Raw genomic sequence first — 20,182 nt, 5'->3', positions numbered from 1 at the left:
TCAAAGCATACTGAGCATCTTTCTCTTTGACACCATGTCTGAAATCCCACGTGATCTGTCAAATACTAATGCATGAAAATCCTAACCTCAAAAAAATCACCCGTTATACGGCGCTGTGATGTGTTATGTAAGCGACTTTTCCATGTCTTTCGCAATTTTCTTGTTTTCTGATCTTGTCCAACAAGGGGCAAGCGGCAAGCAGCAACAACGAAGGCAAGCCAAGCGACAAGCAGCAAGGCAAGCAAGGCGGCGTACTCGTAGCTGTGGAGGCGAAGTGACGACAACTTGGCGAGCGAGTGCGACAGACGGCCAGCCAGCCGTGCGACCTAACGATCGAGCTACCTATTTTCTGTTTTTTTTCGCTAGTTTTCTACATTTTCTTTGCTGCTGCTTTGAGAATTGTTGTTGTTGCATTCAACATGTGGCATGCAACATGCGCGATATTTCACTTTTATTTTATTTTTATTTTTTGTTGCTCCACTCGTTCAGTTTGTTCGACATTACGTGTTGGCGTAGCCATGGTTTCGCTTTTATTTGAACTCGTTTCTGTGCCTGATTCAACGCTGTGTTTTTTTGCTGTAATTGTCAGCTGGCAGTTTGGTTTTATAATCGTTGCGGAAAAGTCTGGAAAATGTGTTGGAAAACTCGTTCTCCCAATTGGAGCTGTTGGCTGTTACGTGGCGGCGGCGATCACGGCAGCTGTAAATGTGGCAGCAATATAGTATAGAAACATTGTGGTTTTGTTTTTTTATTGCTGTTGTTTTTCTTGCTATGCAATTCTTGTTGCTCTCTATGCCATTTGGCTTTGCCGTTGCGCCTTCACGCTTGCACTTCAATTGCTAGTCGGCGCATTAATTTGATTTAATCAACGGCTTGGCTATTATAGCGTAAAAAAATACAAAAAAAAAAAAAAAAAAAAANACAACAACACCTATTAGCCACATGCAGCAGATAAAAGTAACAACAACAGGCATCCTCTAGCATTTTCTGTAAACGATTTTTTTTCCTCCATACTCGACATGCAACTCGCGCGCGCGTTTCGTAACATTTTGCCGGCTTTTTACGTAGTGGCATGCCTCGTCCATCCATTATTGGCTTTTTAACAAAGTTCGGCTGTCATTATGTAAGAGACCTTATCCGTTGACCTTTTCAGCGTATACGCTATGTTGAACTTTTGCTGGAATTGCGAATAAAAAGAAAGGAAAGGTCGTGTAGCATAGTTTTTTAGTTGTTTTTCGTCCCGAAATTTTGAAGAGCTTTTGTGAACTCGAAATGCTGTTGTTTAAAAAGTTTGGCTAGCTTGTCTACGAAATCGTGGCTTCTTCTATAGAATATATAACAATTTTCCAAAAACTTCGAGGAATGCTGATTTAGCGATAGCCAGTTCTTGGAAAAATCAAATCTGGAACGTTCCGGTTACGTACACTCGAATGTCAGAGGACTGAGATAGTGCGTGATTTTTTTTAGGACTTTTCAAGTTAATATTACTATAGCTATAAAAGGGAAGCTTTTTTTCGAGCAAACGAGGCTATATTTTGTCAAATGGCGACAAAGTGCATTTCTCATAACTCGAAGGCCTTTGAAAGAAGCGAGTGGTAATCTAGTACCTTTCTAAGCGGTAATCTATAGATGAGTCAAAGAGGCTGGCTTTGATTGTGTTTCTGACATTTTTACTTAGGAAATTTTGAGCTTCACTGCGCCGGAGATCTGTCATATCATTTAAACGGGTTGAGCTTTTGAACCAACTGATAACTTTCGCTCACCATCGGCCAGCTACAAGCCATACTAAATTAATAGTCGTTGAGGATTAACACTATATGTGTCCACAGTTTTCGAAACTCAACCCAGTTTCTAAGAAAGTAAAGATTCTATGCAATTTCTACTATGAGAATAACATGAGAATAAAGTTCCTTTGGACTTGACGATGATGGAAGCACGTGATTACAAAAATTGTTTCATAAGCGCGGATTAAGCGATCCTGCCTGAGAATGCAAAATGTTGCTTTTTTAGTTCCGTGCGTTCATTAAGTTAACTATTTAGAGTGATGGTGGTCTCACAATGCAAGTCAAGGGTTTTGTATGAGTAAGACGGTGATCGACCGGTGTGCCTTCCTGGCCTGAGCAATATCTAAAAATAGAAGCAGTTTTTTCCAACAGTGGTCGTACCTATGCGGGCAATTGCTAGCCTCCAAAATTAGTTATACTCTGAAACAGCTTCTGTTAAATTCTACTTGTCGTTCGGTGGCGGAGACGTAAAACTTTTATGTAGTAACTTCAAGACACACACCACACATTGGAGAAATACCTCGGCCAAACTTTTCGTAAGAGTATAAGCGCCAAATTTTTTTTATAGGTGATGATAGGTTTGAAATAATCTCATTTACAGGACGATCACTGGCGAAGGTGTTGATTAATTGTTTAAGTCCTGTTTTGTATATCTCCCGGGTCTACGGAACCTTTCTTTATACAAGTGATATGCTTCCTAACTGGGAACATAAGGGCTTCAATCTTTTGGTGGCATCAGCAGATCTCCCGGGGGGCAGTGCTGACAAGTCTGTACTTTCGTCCACTGCATTCTTCTAGTTCTTCTTCTACTCAGGTCTGAAATAGTTTATGTCTCGAATTACTCCCGACCCCAAAGTGTTCAGCGCCCTAAACTAGTTTAAGTCAGCGGACACCACTACATTTCTATGAGAGCTTTGTGGGTGAGTAAGAGGAGTATATTCAGAACTTAAAATACGACATTATTTTAAAAAACTATCGCAGATTTCATGTCTAAGCACAGTTTTACTCAGCTTGATATTGTCTAAGGATATATAGAGAAATTGTAACAGAAAGTAGTTTAAATGAGAAGCTTTTTCAAAATATGAAATATACTCGGAGGTTTGCAAATGCCTGCCGAATAGCGAGCACTACTAGATCAAACTTTATGGCTTGGACGCTGCTGGGACCAGGGATCAAGACCTGGACCTAAGGGGTGGTAGGGCGTACCTCTAGTTACTCCATCTCGGCCGATCGACGGCCTTTCGGAGGCGGCGTAAAACTGTAAGTTTAATGTGACGACATCAAGGCGCACACTACAAATTGGCGGCATAGCTCGGCCAAGCGTTAGCAAATATATGGCTAATACGATTGCTTTGATGATAAGCTATCAGCTCCAATAGCTCTGTGTGCTTTGATTGTGAAAATGTTCCTTACACTTCGTCCCATAAGCTCGTGGAAATCCCACTCTGTGACCCTTTTTTCGGGGTCTTGAAAAATGTTGTCACTGAATTTTCTTCACCTTCAGCACAGGGTCTGCCGTAACTACAACCGTATTCTAGGCAGCAATAGACAAGGCAGCTGAGCTGGTGAAACTGATTAGCCTTTGTCGCAGAAATTGTATAAGCAGTCCTGTCATGCCCGAACCCAATTAAAATTGCTTTCTGAGACATCGAAAGGGTTTAATGTATTTTCGATAAATAAATCATCTTCCGGGCTAAATAAGGGGTTATGAAGATGAATTATTCCTCCAGTACTGCCTCAATGAAGGCCCCTTTTTCGTCTGGCGAATTTCCGATTTCCGAAAGACCAACTTTTGCTCGACTTCGACGAGCTGAAAGCCTGTTTTTTCTAAATTTCGCAAAAAAAAATAAAAATCCAAAACACTCAGCTCCACGCCATCTATACCTATTGGCGCTTCAGAGGGAAAATAGAGAGTAAAAAATGCCCGCAAACGAACTTGGACAGAAATTTCAATCGCAGCTACCAAACCTTGACAAAAGAATCGTCAGCGTAGAGCGGAGTTTCCTAGAAGGTGCGATCACGGGGAATGTCTTCTTCCTCTTATTTGGCGCTGTAACCGCCTAAGCAATTTTGGCCGAGTTCAACAAAGCACGCCATTCCTTTCTCTTCTGGACCAACTGACGCCAATTGGAAATGCCAAGTAAAGGGAATCGCCCTGTCTGAAACCTAGTTTGGTAGCAAACGGCTCGGAGAGGTCTTTCCCAATTCTAACGGAGGTGGTGGTATTGCTCAACGTCATTTCACACAGCAACTGCTTTTAGTGCTATCGAAAGCGGCTTTGTAGTCCAAGACTTTACGTATTATGATTATTTGGTCTATGGTGGATATGCCAGGTCTAAAACCACACTTATAAGGGCCAATCAGTTCATTGACGGTGGGCTTCAGTCTTTCACACAATACACTCGATAACGGCGGGGTATGTAGTCAAATTGTGCCCGACCAAACTTTTCTGAGGCGGGGCTGGCTTAGGTATCTTAGAATTTCAAAGGAAAGGGAAACTTAATTGTATAAGATAACTGCCAGGAAGAGACGGGGAGCTATGACTTGGTTGTACAAAGCTGTTTGTCTCGTTTATTAGCCTCTCAGCGCCATTTCATCAGCTGGCTCTTGGCCTTCGATATTTCTATATATGGTAACCCGGTGACGATCTTGAGATGGCCCAGTGATACCAACGCGGGACAGAATTTTTTTGCGAACGCCGATTTCGCTAGCTTGGGTTCCATTGCCTTAAAAACCGCTTGGTTAACAAGTGGTGTTAGTGGTGTGTCCGGACGAACCGTGGTATTAACTACTAGCTTTTCCTCTGTAGCATAAATTATGCTAGACTCATTTGTCCAATGAAAAAAACTGACCGATCTGCAGGTGCTCTAAATAGAAAAAGGTGCAGAGCTTTAATATACTTTTGGTTTTGGTCTAGAGATAGAAGACTCAATCGACGAACAAATCGTGGCAAGGATATCCTCAACAAAGGTTCTCTTCTCAAATTTATCCATTCTATGAATTTATCCATTCCCCCAATGAAAATACTTTTCAAGTATAATTTTTATATAGTATGACGGATTAAACTGTAAAATAGTCCCAATACTTTGACAGTTCATCCCGCACAAAAATATCTAGCAAGTCTTGCAATTGAAAGAGCATGAAGCGAACATAAAAATCGCAAAAATAATTACTAAACAAATATTTTTATAAGAAATCAATAAAAAATATTATCCAATACTAAAATTTTAATTACAAGCATTTTACAGCTGGATTGCAAAATTTTTAACGACTTCGATTGTAACAGCTTTTCTTATTCATGGGCGTCATACAGCCTACACGAAATAGAAAAAAAAAATGCTAAAAAAAAGGAATACATGAAAATTCGTTACGTTGCAACTCATCAATTTACCGTTGCACAATCGAAATTCGCGTTCAAGTTGCAAACTTCAGGCGCAAATTACTAAAACAAAAAGAAGGCAAACGGAGGCGACGGTAAAGCTAGTCACACAGTGAATCGGTGATACTACACACATAGCTGCCAGCTATGGTCTTTATTTTATTGTTGCTACAAAGTAGCGCTTTCCAACCGCGTTTTCCCTGCTGCCCCTGTCGCCGCCTACCAATCATGTTTTCCACCATTGCACCGCTTCGTGCAAAATATTTGCTTCCTTGTATGACATAATCGGTCTCAAACTGCATTCGTTTGGTGGCAGTGGCGTCTATGGAGGTGGTGGCAGCGGCGCTGTATTCGCTGCCATTCGGCGGAGGAAACGACGAGTCGGTGAAAGGTGGGTCGAAGTTGGTGGTTTGAAGTTGTTCGAGCGACCGATAAACCGGCAAACCAGCGAAGCACAGCTGCTGTGGCAGTCTCTGTAAAAATCCCCCTGCACTTCCTGCCATCGAAAACGACAGCAGCAGCGAAGTTGCATTGCCATTCACTACCGTAAAAAAGGCGCATACAAGCGCTCGAGATGTGCAACATTTGCCGTAACCAGCCAACAGCGCTCATTCACGAACAACTTGTTTTTCCACCGCCTTGCTGCCCCAGCTATGCTCTTTCCAGCAGTTTTATTATCCTAATGCCATCGTTTTCACTTTCAATCTTGCGCAAATCGTGTCGGCGCCAAATGTGCGCCGCGAAGTGCAGAAAAGCCATACAAAATTTGCACGACGAATGGCAAAGAAAACTATGGTAGAAAAATTGCACAAAAAAAACGAATGTGGAAGCCCGCGAAAAGCAACAACTGTTTGAGACAGAATGCCGTAGCAGCCTATGGCCAACTGATTTATGCACTCTTCATCCTACACGCTCGACTGGAGTTGGCAGTGTTGTGCTGCAGCTGGCTGGATGAGTGCCGGTAAAGACAAAAAAGCGAAGGTTGTAGAAATAGCGAACGTAAACCAATTGTGCTTGAATGGGTGGGTGGTCACAAGGAAGAAGGTGGCGTAATACTTACTTAGTCTGCGTGCAGGGTCAGAAGAAAATACCAACCGGTCAACGGCGATTAACCCAATTTGACTTAATAGCCAGCTATTTATTGGTATTTTTATGTACGCTATGTTTGTTGTGGGCTGTGGGTCATTAAGGAAGTAGCTGGTAGAGTTTATAGGGGTTAAAGAAAATGAATGTGATGGCGCTTTAATAGCACTCTGAACTTTGTAGGTAAGAGAAGGATTCAGAGAATTACAACTCTAATAACTGCAGATGACTTTTTACTTTTTGCATGATGTGGTGAAGGTTTGTGTCTTGTTAACTTATCGTGAAACTTCGTCGCCTCCTTCTTGAATATTGCAGTATTCTAAAGTGAAAAAAGGATAGGTCGCTCAATCGCAGTAATTTTAATCTAAATATGCAAGGTTTTAGTCTACCGAAACTCTGCTCGAATAGTAGCCATCATGTGCTAAAGTGGTCATCAGCTTGTTTCGTATTGTTCAGTTACATCAGCGGGAAATGAAATTACTCTGGCTCTCCTATACTCTTTGAAATCTTTTGGGAGAACATTCCTGGTTTCGTTGGCTTGCATGCCTAAGGAAGCTATGGGCAGTACATTAAGTAACGACAATAGTGGCTTTGAGATCTCATAGTTTAGACTAAAACTCTAATAACGCTGGTTGTATGTGGATTGCTTCGTTTATTGCCTACTCAGAACCATACCTGTGCTTCGGTTTCCTTAATATTACTCTGTCGGACGAAAAAAGTGGCACGACATTTTCGCACGACCTGCGATTTAACTTTCAAACCCACGTCACTACAGACAAAGCTAGTGGTTTTTTCCAACTGGAGTCGATCTTGATACGTGGAATACGCTGCAGTCGTGTGGTTGTCTAAGATACCAACCCATCCACAGGTCCGCCGAGTAGAGACCGGCGTTGCTCTATCAGGATAGACGGATATATGTAGCATCATCTGCCATTGCTAGACCTACGTCCTATTTTTCTCTGACCATAAAAGGTATAGGTATCTAACATAATGTACTGAGAGTTGGCTTCAATGTCCACTTTGTTTCCATTAAGCTGCTCACTTTTTAATTCAGCGTGCTCAAAGCTGGTAGGTTTCCTTGAATTTGAGAGCGATCTTTTATTGCTGTCGGCTTTTTGTAGAGCTTTCAACCCGACTACGTCGTCATTGGTTACAATCGGTCTTATGACGAGGTGATACTTAAATGCTTTAAGTCCTCATTGCTTTTCAAAGGTCCTTTTGCCGGTAGACTGTTTTTAACTCTCTCTTTCACGGCTATTTTTCAACTCCTTAAGAGATCAAAATGATACCTCAGTAAATAGTCAGATAAGGGATCCAAAATAGGTCCCTCTATAGTCGAACGAGGAAAAGCGATTTTTTTTTTACCTCACCTCACCTCAAGCCGTGCTGGTTGATTCACGAAGTGGTATCCCCAAGCTCTTCCTCCATTAGAACACTTATCTTTGGTAGGAATTGGCTTTAAATAAGCATTACCACTTCTTCGACATACATATGTAAGCAATACCTTTATTCCATTTTACAAGAAACTGTTTCTTTGCTCTGGCCAGCGCTTTCACGGAACTCTTAGCTTCTCAAGAGAATGAGGTCCATGTTGTTGCAGCAGTTTCCGGTCAACTTCTACCAGCACTGTTTCCATTGCTTAAGCTCCGTTGTTTGTTTCTATGAAATGACTTAAATGACACCGAGAGAAGTGAGCCCGAACGTTATTGGTATTCCACACATTTTTTATTCGAACCCTGTTGCATGCCAGCTGGTCAGGTACTTGGTTTGGTGAAGAAAATAGTTTTTAGTGTCCCAGATTATAATTTTTTGAAGCTCAGAAGCTTCAGTGGAGCAGTGCAGATCGTAAGAGTTCTAAGTATACGCAAAAACTCACGCTATGCACATGCATTGGTAGCGCCTAGAATGCATATGTTTTTGTAAGTGAATGAAACAATGAATGTATAAATCCTTGTTGCATACTTTTTGGAGTTTTACTTATGAATCTAGAATTTCTTTTTACAATTCCGCCTCAGTTAGTCCCCTTACAGTCGGGTCTTCCTTGCGCAAATGCGCTCAAAATATGCAATTGAAGCTCGCAAATCTAAATTGGTAGGTAAGGCCTCATAAATTAACAAATGGGGCCCCGGAAAGTAGTTTAGCTCCACGTGTGGTTAAGCTTTAAATGTAACGGGAAGTGCTAATAGATTGTTGTCTGATCTTAAAACCCGTTTACGACTCCCAGTGCCCGCTCCTCCTATAAAAAAGGCCTTCGCGGAACGCAGTAACGGCGCTTTGACGCTTCGGCAAGATGATGTATTAGAAGATCTTCCTCCCAAACTTTAGGTGGTCAGACCAAAAAAAAAAATCGAGAGCGAAGACTGCCACATGGTAGGTTCAGTTCCGTATAGATAACCCACAACAATCTCTAGATGGTTCTACCTCAATTTAAGAAAAAGCATCCACCATTTTTAAACGTCCACTTTGAAATAGTCATTTTAAATTTTTCAAATATAGTTTAATATTCATGTATGAAGAGTCACTTAATCTAAATCTATGGTAATAACCTATTTCCACCAAATGCTTTAGAGCTCAGAGAAGTTCCAAGAATTTTAGCATGGGGTGATCGGCAAGGTTTATTCCTTAATTTTCGTTTTTTGTATTTCGTTTGCTTCTACTTAATAGGTGGAATTATCCCCTTTGAGTTGTAATCTCCTTTTTGCAATAAGCATACACTGCACTTAAGGATTAGTGGAAATCAACTATAAGAAGAAGAACAATTTCATTTACGCACAAAAAAAAAAAAACGAGGTAGGACCACTTAGAGGTCTTTTTTCTTTTTTGTGTGCCAGTTCTATCTATATAAACGGTCCTTATAAGGACAGAATTGGAAGAGCACCTTGTTTTGAACCTGTATCATTTTGAGGCCATTAAAACGAATGGCTCCAAATTAGACCTCAAAGTGGTAAGTTAGATGTGTATGTATATCCAAGAGCTCGCAGTCAACCACAGTTTTAAGTTTCCCAATTTTTGCAACGTTTTCCAAGCTGAATTAATAGCAATCAATGAAGTTGCAAGATAGCGGATTAATTATTCTCTTAACCTGAGTAAAGTAACGATTTTCTCTTACAGCCAGGCAGCTATCAAATGCAATAAATCCTCAAAAAGGATAGTAATAAGATGCAGGCATTAGTGATGTACAGAACCGAGAAACCGGAAGCGGAGAACCAAGTCCTTTAAAGAACCGACCCGTCCGGTTGTTACCAGAATCTAAAAACGGGTATAACGGAACCGAAACTCGATTCCAAAGGGCATGAAAAATGGTTCCAGAAGAACTGCAACTAGATTCCAAAACGTCTGAAACACGCTCCCAGAAGAACCGAAGCTCGATTCCAAAAGACCCGAAAAAAACGGTGCGAAAAACAGAAACTCTATTCCAAAAGACCCGAAAAGCGATTCCGTAAGAGCCGAAAAATGGTCTTAGAAAACCCGAAAAAATAAGTCCAGCGAATTGAGAAACCATTTCAAAAGAGCCGGAAACGGTTCCTATAGAACCGAAAATCAGCCCCGAAGCGCATATGGCACTATGGACAAAAAATTCCTTTTTTGGCATAGAGTCTAGATATGAATATATCAGGCTCAAAATTTTGTTAAGGTATGTGTTATAGAGTTATGGGGTCGGGGCACTATTTCATATAGCCGCAACATACCTGATACGGCCGACTTATATGTATGCTAGTTTTCTTTCTAATCTTTAACGCTTTCAAATCACTGTCAGCTGTGTGAACGGAAAATAACTTTAGGGAACAGGCCAACAGGAGATAGTCTGTAGAGCCGACAGGTAGGATAGCAGGACGCATCTTTCCTTAACTAAATAGAACAGTTCTGGCACGCGCTTACGACTGGAGCGTACACTGCGACGACATTTAATCGATGTTAACAAAGATCACTGCATGATGGTAATGCATGCCAGCAGAATCAGCCTACAATCGAGCGACCTTTGTCGTAGTTGCCGCGATAAAGAAGAATTAAGTCGAGATTGTAAAGCATTATCTATGTATGTCCCGCAGTGTTGACATTCGTTCCATTGTTTATTGTTCACTTCGGTGTCTATCTGAGCTAGCCACGGTTGGTATCTAGGATTTTATGACCTTGATCAGAACGATGTATTGGTTTCACTACTAGGAAAATTAATAATATAAGGTGCCTCTATTGAGGTCTCTTAATGGGCGCATAAAGGCCGAAGTATGCCTACTGCCAACGTTGATTGTGGACAGCTACGATAAGCTAACCTAACCTTCAGTCTACATCCCGTCAAGCTGCTAAGTTCCCTTCTTTCTAACAAACTCACTGCGCAGCATCACCAAGTTGGAACTGGCGCTGTTCACGTTCATGACTTCATTCCCTTTGTCCGACTTGCCTTGCGTGAAACAGACACATTAAGTTAGATGTATGCATATATGCATTTTAGTCACGATTTGCTCGTTCACGTCATCTTCCTTGGCACTTACATACATACCCATATGTACATTTTTGGCAGTGGGCTTTCATATTACAGCTTTTGTTGACATTAAATGACTTTGTGTTGCACAAATTTGTTTTGGACACATATGTTTGTATGTATGTATGTATTGTTAGTTAGTTTTACGTAAGCCTCACATTGAACTTAGCAAAATTTTTACGACCAAAAAAAAAAACCTACAAAACGTCGCCTATTTAGCGTTACCACTTAAACTTTATTTGTATGCAAGTATTTATTATTGTCTTTTGTAGCACAAATGTAATGTGCCTTGCATTTTGAGTGTCTGGTAATTGCTTTAACAAATAAAGTGATTAAAATAAAGCGTAAACAATTTATTTACAATTCAAAGCTATACAAAGGTGTGTGTACACTGTGCATGGGTAGGTAAGTGTTTATGTGCGAATTGGCAATGAAGGAGGTTTCGCTGCTTATTTTTAATGTTTTCGTTTTGTGATTTTATCAATAACAAATTTCACTTTCACCTTTTGTTGTGCCGCAACGGACGACCGTCAATTCAATGCGGCAATCGATATTGTATGTGGCGTCGTTTTTTTTTTTTGACATTTTAATTGTGGCATGTGTAGGAGAGAGGCAACTGTCGGCGGGATGAAATTTTTTTTAATAAGCAAAAATTTCTATCTACATATGTGATGAATGCTATTGACCCTTTAAACCGTTGTATTTCCTAGTTATGCCAGTTAAAAAAAAGACTTCGCTCTCCCCACTCCCAAAAAAAAAACTCATCCAATTGTCGCACATATAAATATTTACTCACACTCGTCAAACCATAATTAAAATTAAGAAAGCCTTTTTGCTTGTGTTAACACGTAATTATTGTCCATTTGTGTGCGATTGTGTGCCATACAACATTATGGCACCCAGCTGTTCAATCAGCCCAATCGAGAGTACAAGCGAGCTGTATTACTTACAATAGAAATGCGGTTATTGAACTTTACTTTTGACATTTGTTCAGCTACAATTTTTGTTTTCAGCTTTGAGCGATTTACAAAAGCTCGCATATCTGCTTACAAGCCTACACCCATGCTTACATACACATATACAGTCAGTACCCAAAATATGAATACCCTTACGTTTGGACTTTTCTTATTTTTAATAAAAATAGTGAATTCAAGAGCAAAAACCGGCAGATTCAATTTTTTTTAATTTCATGTAGAACTCGGGAAAAATTTAAGAAATGCAAAAAAATACATCAAAGTTGCTTAGAAAAATTTTCAATATGCAGTTCTGTAGCCCAATAAATTTTAGTAGTACCAGGTTGGTCGAGCTTTGCCCGGAGTGCATATACTTTTTAAAGTTTTCAAGATTTGGATAGCTTTAAAAAATATTTTGGAAAAAAAATGGATCTCGATATCTATTAAGGAAATTTCTTACTCCAAAATATAGGTGGCAATCCTATTCCGAAATACGCTGGAATGAATGGTACATATCATGAGCGTATATGTACTGTGTATACTTAAAAAAAAAATGCTGATTGAAGTTAACAAAATAACAATTTGTATTACATAGAAGCGTGGCAACTCTGATGGAAAATTCTTTCTGACGAAAGTTCACAACAATACCTTTTATTTGATATGCATATTGCAATGTTTTAGAAATATAAGTGGCAACCTTACACTTTTATCTTAAGGGTAACATTTTGTATATAGGGAAAGCATTGTTTAAGAACCTCTTCTTGGTACCCATTAAAAGTAAAATTTTATCTTTTTTCTAAACAANTATGAATAGTAATGTTTTACCTTTTTTTCTAAACAGAAAATTTAATGAATGTACGATTCAAAATAGGTGGCAACCCTATTAAAAATATTTTTGAATTAGGGATATTTAAAACACCTTCCATTTGATACCCATATTATGATGTTTTAATTAATTTGTAACTTATTTCGAATAGGTGGCATACGAGTCTTTTCGGAGATAATGCCTATTCATATAGCCTTAAAATCCAAAACCTTATCTGTGTAAAAAATTTCATCAAAATCGTTAGAGCCGTTTCCGAGAACCCTATGGATATATATATATATATACACAAGAATTGCTCGTTTAATGTAATAAGATANGTTTTGTAACTAATTTCGAATAGGTGGCAACCTTATACGAGTCTCCTCGGAGATAGTGCATATTCAGATAACCTTAGAATCCAAAACATTTACTGAGTACAAAATTTCATCAAAATCGTTAGAGCCGTTTCCGAGAACGCTATGGATATATATGTATATATGTGTACAAGAATTGCTCGTTTAATGTAATAAGATATAATAAGGTGCAAGTTTCAAATCTCTAAAAATTACCGTTGATTTTGAGATTTTTTTTTGTCAAAGGTGTTTCGCATTTTCTTCCATATACACATGAACAAAATTTATTTTTATATGGAAGAAAATGCGCAACACCCTCGACAAATTAAAAAAAAATGATTATGCAGGGTTTTGCTGGTGAACGAACTAAATTTACAAAAAAAAAAATAAGAAAAATTTGGTATGGAAAATATAAATAAATAAAGTCGCCAATACGTCAAGGTATTTATATTCTTGACGCTGACTGTATGTACTTCTTCACTTACGGCTTATGCCTTTCTTTCCTTACACCCATTGTTTGTGACTATCACCTCCTACGAGTACTTATTTCGCTTGCGGGTGTAATTGTAGCAATATTTGCCCCGTCACGTTGCCACGAATTTGGGTGAAAAATATAAAATTAATTTATTACTATTTAACTGCTTGTGATGTAGTAATATAGACGTGTGTGTGTGTGTTTGTGTGCAAATGCGTGTATGTGGGTTTCTATAGCATTGTATATTTTTGCGTAATTTGTTAGTTCAATTGTTGTTTAGAAATTTCTCAAAACTATTCAAAGACATTGAAGAGTTTTGTTGTGGTTACCAACTGATTCGATTATCTATTTGAAGAGAAATGGCACAAACTACAAACGAAAATAAGTGTAAATCAGTTTCGAGTAAGACTATTACGATGGCATTTTGCTAACAGTGAATGTATCGGGTTCGATAAAAATTAAAAATATCGATAACAAAGATTAGTAAAAAAACTACATACACACACACACACAGAAACAGCGAGAAAGGTCATAAAAAATAGACCCGCAGCGATAACACTAAACACATCGATATCGATAACTATTACAGTTACGTTAAAAACATCGAAAACAATAAAGATATCGATAGAAAAAAATATTAATAACAGTAAAAACATCGCCAGCAATAAAAATATCAGCGACAATAAAATATCGATACAAACAAAAGTATCAACAACAATAAAAATATACCTAGATAATAATGAAAATATAAATAACAACTAAATGATGATATCAAGTGAAATATTGATAACAGTAAAAAGATCGATACCAACCAAAATATCGATAACAATACAAATTTCGACAGCATTGAAAATTTCGATAGCAATGAAAATACCGATAAAAATAACATTTTGATAATAATAAAAATCTTGATAACATTTTAAAAATATCGATAACAGTAAAAATATCAATAACAATTATAGCCTCGACAACAATAAATATATAAATCAATAATAGTAAAAATTTCGGTGGTGTGGAAAAGAAGTTGATATTTGATACAATATTGTCGGCTTTCTAAAAAAGTGCGGAAAGTTTCAAAACCACTGTAAGGATGAATAGATGTAAATGCCCAGTTAACATTCCCTTGTATCCAAATGAACTTATTCACTCGTATTTGTGAGGTCTAAAAATTGTTCCACGCTTAGGCACTCTATTTCACTTTTCATATGAGCAGCAATATTTTTACAGAAGTTCTTTGTGCAAATATCGGAATTTGAAGTATGTTTCAAGTCGAAGTTTAAGACCCCCATTATTGGATGTGATATCAGTGCAGTAGTAGTTGGAGGCTGTCTATAGTCATCTTGGATTTAATTCCACATAATTTTGAGACAATGAGCACTTTTTTTCAGAGGAGGATGCACCTTTAATCTGAGACACCAACCCACTAAACCCCCTATTATCTATGTACCGGCGTACGATACCAACCTTAAGCTGTCTGTCGACAGCTGTACCAAGTAACTATATTCAACTGTTAATATTTTACTGCGTTTGAGTGACATTAACTGCATTTGGAAAGAATCTCGGCGTAAAATACAGAGTGGTATTTCTCACAGCAGGTAAATCGTAGTTTCATAGGGAGGTTTTAGATTTAGACACCTTGGAGCAATTTTTATACTATCCACGCCGTATTCTACCAATCGAGCCTAATTTGTATGGCATCCTTGAAATGTCCGTAAAATCGGACCAAAGAAAGTAATGGCTCATTTATAAGCTATACGTGGCCGCCATAAGATCCCCTGTCTAATTTACGATATTTAAGGAGTACCGTAGACGCCCTCATGTGCTTTACCAAAGAAACAAATTTATGCCACGCCATGTATCATATCGCGGCGGATTAGAAGATAATGAGACAGCCGACGATTTGTAATAGAGATGGGTAGTGGGGGGTTGAATTTCGAACATTCGATTATTCGATTCGAAATTTGGTGGTGCAAATTCGATTTAATTCGAATTTTTTCGAATTTTCCAAAATTTTTTTTTATTGAAACTCTTAATCGAGTTCAGAGATGTTTGCCTTAAATATTCAATACCAAGTCATAAAATCTGTATCGTTCGTTCAATAAAAAAAAATGAGGTGTCAAATTCAAATAATCGCTTCCGCAGATGTTTACGTTAAATATTTAACACCAAGTCATAAAATCTGTATCGTTCGTTCGATTTTCAAAAAGGAGGTAGGTGTTAAATGAAAGGGCTTGCCCTGTAGATGTGTAATATGGTTTTAGTTTTGTGCCATATGTAAGAAAATCAAAATCAAATTATTTAATAAGTTAAATAAATTACCCCAATATAGGTATCAATCGATGGTTTTGAATAAGCTTTATTTTTTAATTACATTTAGGATGGGTGCCACTTGTTTGAAAAGTCGAATATAGTTAAAAAGTGTTGTGCTTAAAATACTATGCAACAATTTAAATATTTTTGAGGTGCTTGAAGAGAGTGGCCACCTGTCTAAAAAGTTAGACTCAAATTACACTGTGGGACAGCCGAAACCAGCCTGGACTTTGTTAACATTCTCTGAAAGTATACCCATCCAGTAATAAAACACCCGGTGGATTTGCAAAAGTTATTTCATGGCCTACTAAAGTTTTCATGTCTCGGCCTAAGTAGTTTTCAAAAAAGTCGAAAAAATAGTTAAAATAAATGTCTGAGCGAAATCAAAGTTTAAGACATATATAATAAAATTTCATGGGAAATATTTTTGAAGAACATTTTAACCCATTAGCTCGCGCCTAAAAGGCTCATTTTGATCCTTACTTCAAGAAATCCCGCAAAAAGTAAATTTGGAAGGTCGTTAGAGGATTGATATATTCTAGAAAATTATTCTCCGGTAAATTTTACTAGGGGTCTTCTCAGGTAAAAGCTTCATGCCACCAACGTAAAAGCCTCTAAACATTTAAAATAAAAAATCAACAAAAAAACTAGTTTTTTACAAACAAAATTTTTAAATTTGAGTTTGGAATAACAGTTCCTTCTAGGCACAGATTTTTTGTCCCGATGCATCAGTTCGAAAATCATGTATTTTTTTTTACTTGCATTCCTAAGACAAATGGAGTGCCACACACAGTGATGGCAAATTTAGTCAGAAAGAAGAAAGTTGAAGAGTTGATTCTTTTGGAAATAAAGATGAAATTCGATTTTTTCTAGAAAAATTCGATTTTATCCGAATTTTAGCAACACAAAGTTCGATTTCAAAAATTCGCCATTTTAGAGCTAAAATTTGATTAAAATGCTAATATTGAATTTACCCATCCCTAATTTGTAATGAAAAATCTGGACAGCCATGCTCACTATTCTACATACGGCCTAAGTCCCAGGGTCTGCTTATTGGGTGGAAAAACTTAGATCGGGGTTGGTATTGAGGAGCTTTTTGAGGCCAAACGCAAGCCTAACTTTTAAGCTATTAGTTTACTGGAAACAGAACGAAGCGAGTACATATTAGTTTGTTGAGTGAGACCTTTCGACACATTATCTTCTCACCCTAACGAAAGAATCAACAACGCCGAAAAGGCTGACTACTTTACACTGCGAAGCTCTTATATTCCCAATACATATCCGATGCTGGAACATCGAGTTAGAAGGCCGCCCCTGCCTATAACGACATGAAATTGCGATTAGGAGATCCTCTCTAAACGGAGGTGGTGTTCTGCCCAAAAAAATATTTACTGCTGAGCTTAAAACACCTCTTATGCAGCTGGGTTCCGCCATTCATTGCATGTCCCATTTTTCGTTTAACTACCTTACTAGATATGCTTTAAGCTGAGTAAGCCAAATATGTACAATTAAAAAATCTTCAATCAAATGCGAAGATAAATGTTAGATGAAGTCACTTTAATTGCATTAGTGAATAGCATAGAAACTTAGTTATTGTCATAAAAGCTACAACAACAAAACCAACACTAAATGTGACTTTAAATCAAACTATGATTGGCGAAGATAGTTAATCGCCACGAAAACCAAAAAAAAATAAAAAATTGGCAAAAGTAAAAACGAGAAAATTGCGTAACATTTACCCACTGACGCCAAATGACATAAAAAAAATTACAACAAAAAAACAACTAGAAAATGAAAACGAAAGCAACAACAAAACTAATACAAAAATGCTATCAATGCAGCAGTAAAAGCCAATCAGCACCAGTCGGCCAGCCAGCCAGGAAACCTAGAAAAGCGACGAGCAACAACAATAAGCGACGAAGGCAACATAGAAGAAAAAGAAGAAGAAGTCAAACCACAACCACATGCCAAGCCAACAACAACAAATTACAAACATGCAATTGCAATCAAAACACCAAAGCAATGCAAACATACAAACAAACAGTAGCAACTAACAGCTACAACAACAAAATACTATAAGGTGCAACATTACGTGGAAAAATGCAGTTTGTGGTGGCAGCAATTTTATATGGTAGTTGTTGTTGTTGAACTTTTTCACTGTCTCTGCGCAATCGAAAGGAAAATTGCAAGTTACAACATTGCTAACTCGAACAACAACAATCAGCGGCACAAAAGCGAATTATAAGACCACAAGCCATACACACATACATATGTACATAGAAATAGAAAATACATATCTAACCAAATTTGCAAACCAATCAACAAAGCAACCGAAAAAAAAACAAAAGTGAGATAATAATTTTTACCCATTTGCTGTAAAATGCAAAAAGTGCAACAACAACAAAACGCCATTAAAAATGTGTTACGCAATCGAGAAGAAAATCGTTGTAATTATTGTTAGTGCATCGTAATTATAATGAATTGTATTTGACACGAGTATTACGGCTGTACGTACATTAGGGTGGTCCTAAAATAAAGCTTGTGGGGAAAAAGTCCGAATTTTAATTCTCTCACTCATCAGTGTTGTTCTATATCGAAAAAATAGCCTCTGTTTTTTCGAGTTAAAAAAATATTTAGAGGTCGCTAAAAGCGCTCGAAGTTTTCTATGTATTTTATATGGGGCAAAAAACAATGTTTCGTAGAAATGGTATAGAATTCTTGAAAATCAATATTTCTTCCATCGGAAAACTTTGCTTCTCTTCAGGAGATTTCCAAGAATAATACCCAATATTTTTACCAATTTTTAATACTAACGATTTTTTATGGGTTTCCCCAATGCATTTTTTGAGATTTTACGGTTCCTATACAAAATAGTTAATAATAAAAAATTGTTAAATAAACAATTGCGATAGAAAAATATTGATTTTCAAGAACTCTATACCATTTATAGGAAAAAAATTTTCTTTTCCCCATATAAAATACATGCGACCTCCAAATATTTTTTTGATTTCAAAGTAAAAAAAACAGTTGTATAATTTTTTTCGGTATGAAAAATTTGTGGGGGAGGGGGGTTGGTTGAGAACATTAAAATTCCGACTTTACTTTTTTTGCACCACCCTAATGTGCATGCATAGCATGTATTTTTGTATGTATGTATTTAGTAACGAATGTGCCCGTACTGAGTGTAACAGTGACACATTGGCTCAAAAGTGGTTTAATAAAAAAATTTATCGATATTGGACCGTTGAGAATTGGGAATTTCAAACAAATCGCTTTATTTGGGTCAAAAGTTCATTGAGTTGTTGAGTTGAGAAATGGAATGACTGGGAGTTGAGTGTTGAGAGTGAAACAAAGTTGTAAAATTGTTTGGCTGGCAGTTTACGAATTATTGTTGAAAGCTCTTTCAAATGATGCACTTTTTGGTGGCCTAGGCGGTATAAATTTAAGCGGAAGGCTCTAGCAGATCTTAAATGGTCTAGAAAGGTTAAAAGAAGTGGAAGATCGACCTATCTCAGAAAACTTTTCAAGAACGCCCAACTTCAGAATTTGATTGAAGAACGCCCTACTTCAGACTTTGATTGAAAAATACACTATTTCAGAATTCGGTTGAAGAATGTCCCAGCTGCTGATTGAAAAATGCCCTATCTCTGCACACTTTCAATGTATTTCCAGCTGAGATAGGACGCTTCTGAAATAGGGCGTTCTTCAATAAAGTTCTGAAGTAGGGCGTTATTGAAAGTTTTCTGAGATAGGGCGTTTTCGAACTGGCTGCCGAGATAGGTCGATCTTCCACTCTACCGCTCGTTTGCTATCACAGCAATAGATAGTCTCCAGACTCTGCGTCCACCCTTGGTGTGGCTTTAAAGGCGTCTGCTCCGGTAAAGTCCTTTCGGAGCTGGTGGTGAGCTGAAGACTCGAGCATTTCTGTTCTGCGGACCTACCCGTTCGTATCAATTTGTGAAAGAAAGGAGGTGCACTGGTATTACGTAATATTGAAGCGCGCGGTTGCAACCGATGTGTGCCTTCGTTGCGGGGTTTTTCTGCCTGAGGAGGGCTCCGTGGCGCGGTAACTCTTGTTTGGGCTGAGGTTAACGCCTTTATCCGGCCTTAAAAGTAGAGCAGAATGTGGTTTCGACAAGGATTCTCGCTGAGGTGGATATATAAGGTAGTTTGGATTTAAAAAAAAAAAACAGAAAAGGAATTTGTATAGTATTTATCCTTCAGTGGCGCATTGAACTACTGAAAACATAGATTCCCTGCAATAAAGCTCTATTATATCGTGTATGCAATTTATTCTCAGTCGCAGCTCTTCTTCAAGTCGACACGGGCTATTTATTATGACCACGGAACTTAGGAACCGATTATATAGGAAGTGGTATCCGCAAAAAATGCTTTCGTCGATCTTTACTGCTGGCAGCTAAACAGAAAACTAAAATGGTTGTCATTATCAGTTCCATGAAATCTTGATCATTGGGATCATTGTGCTTTTGGAACTGGAGCCATACCTATAGCATAGATAGCCTGGAACGGTAATCTGTATTAAGGGCGTAGTTGATTCGA

General features: G+C 38.0%; 1 protein-coding gene across 1 annotated transcript in view; it reads left to right on the top strand.

Annotated features, from left to right (window-relative positions):
* The window catches only part of LOC108368844 (homeobox protein 10-like), a 323,531-nt gene that overhangs the window by 249,827 nt on the left and 53,522 nt on the right, over positions 1 to 20,182 (top strand). The gene's annotated exons all lie outside the window — the stretch shown is intronic.

Source organism: Rhagoletis zephyria, unplaced genomic scaffold (genome assembly GCF_001687245.7).
Source record: "Rhagoletis zephyria isolate East Lansing unplaced genomic scaffold, Rhagoletis_zephyria_1.1 Rzeph_scaffold_00054, whole genome shotgun sequence".
NCBI classification, from domain to species: domain Eukaryota; kingdom Metazoa; phylum Arthropoda; class Insecta; order Diptera; family Tephritidae; genus Rhagoletis; species Rhagoletis zephyria.
The sequence above is the reverse complement of the archived record's forward strand: the minus strand, read 5'-3'. Positions and strand labels throughout refer to the sequence as shown.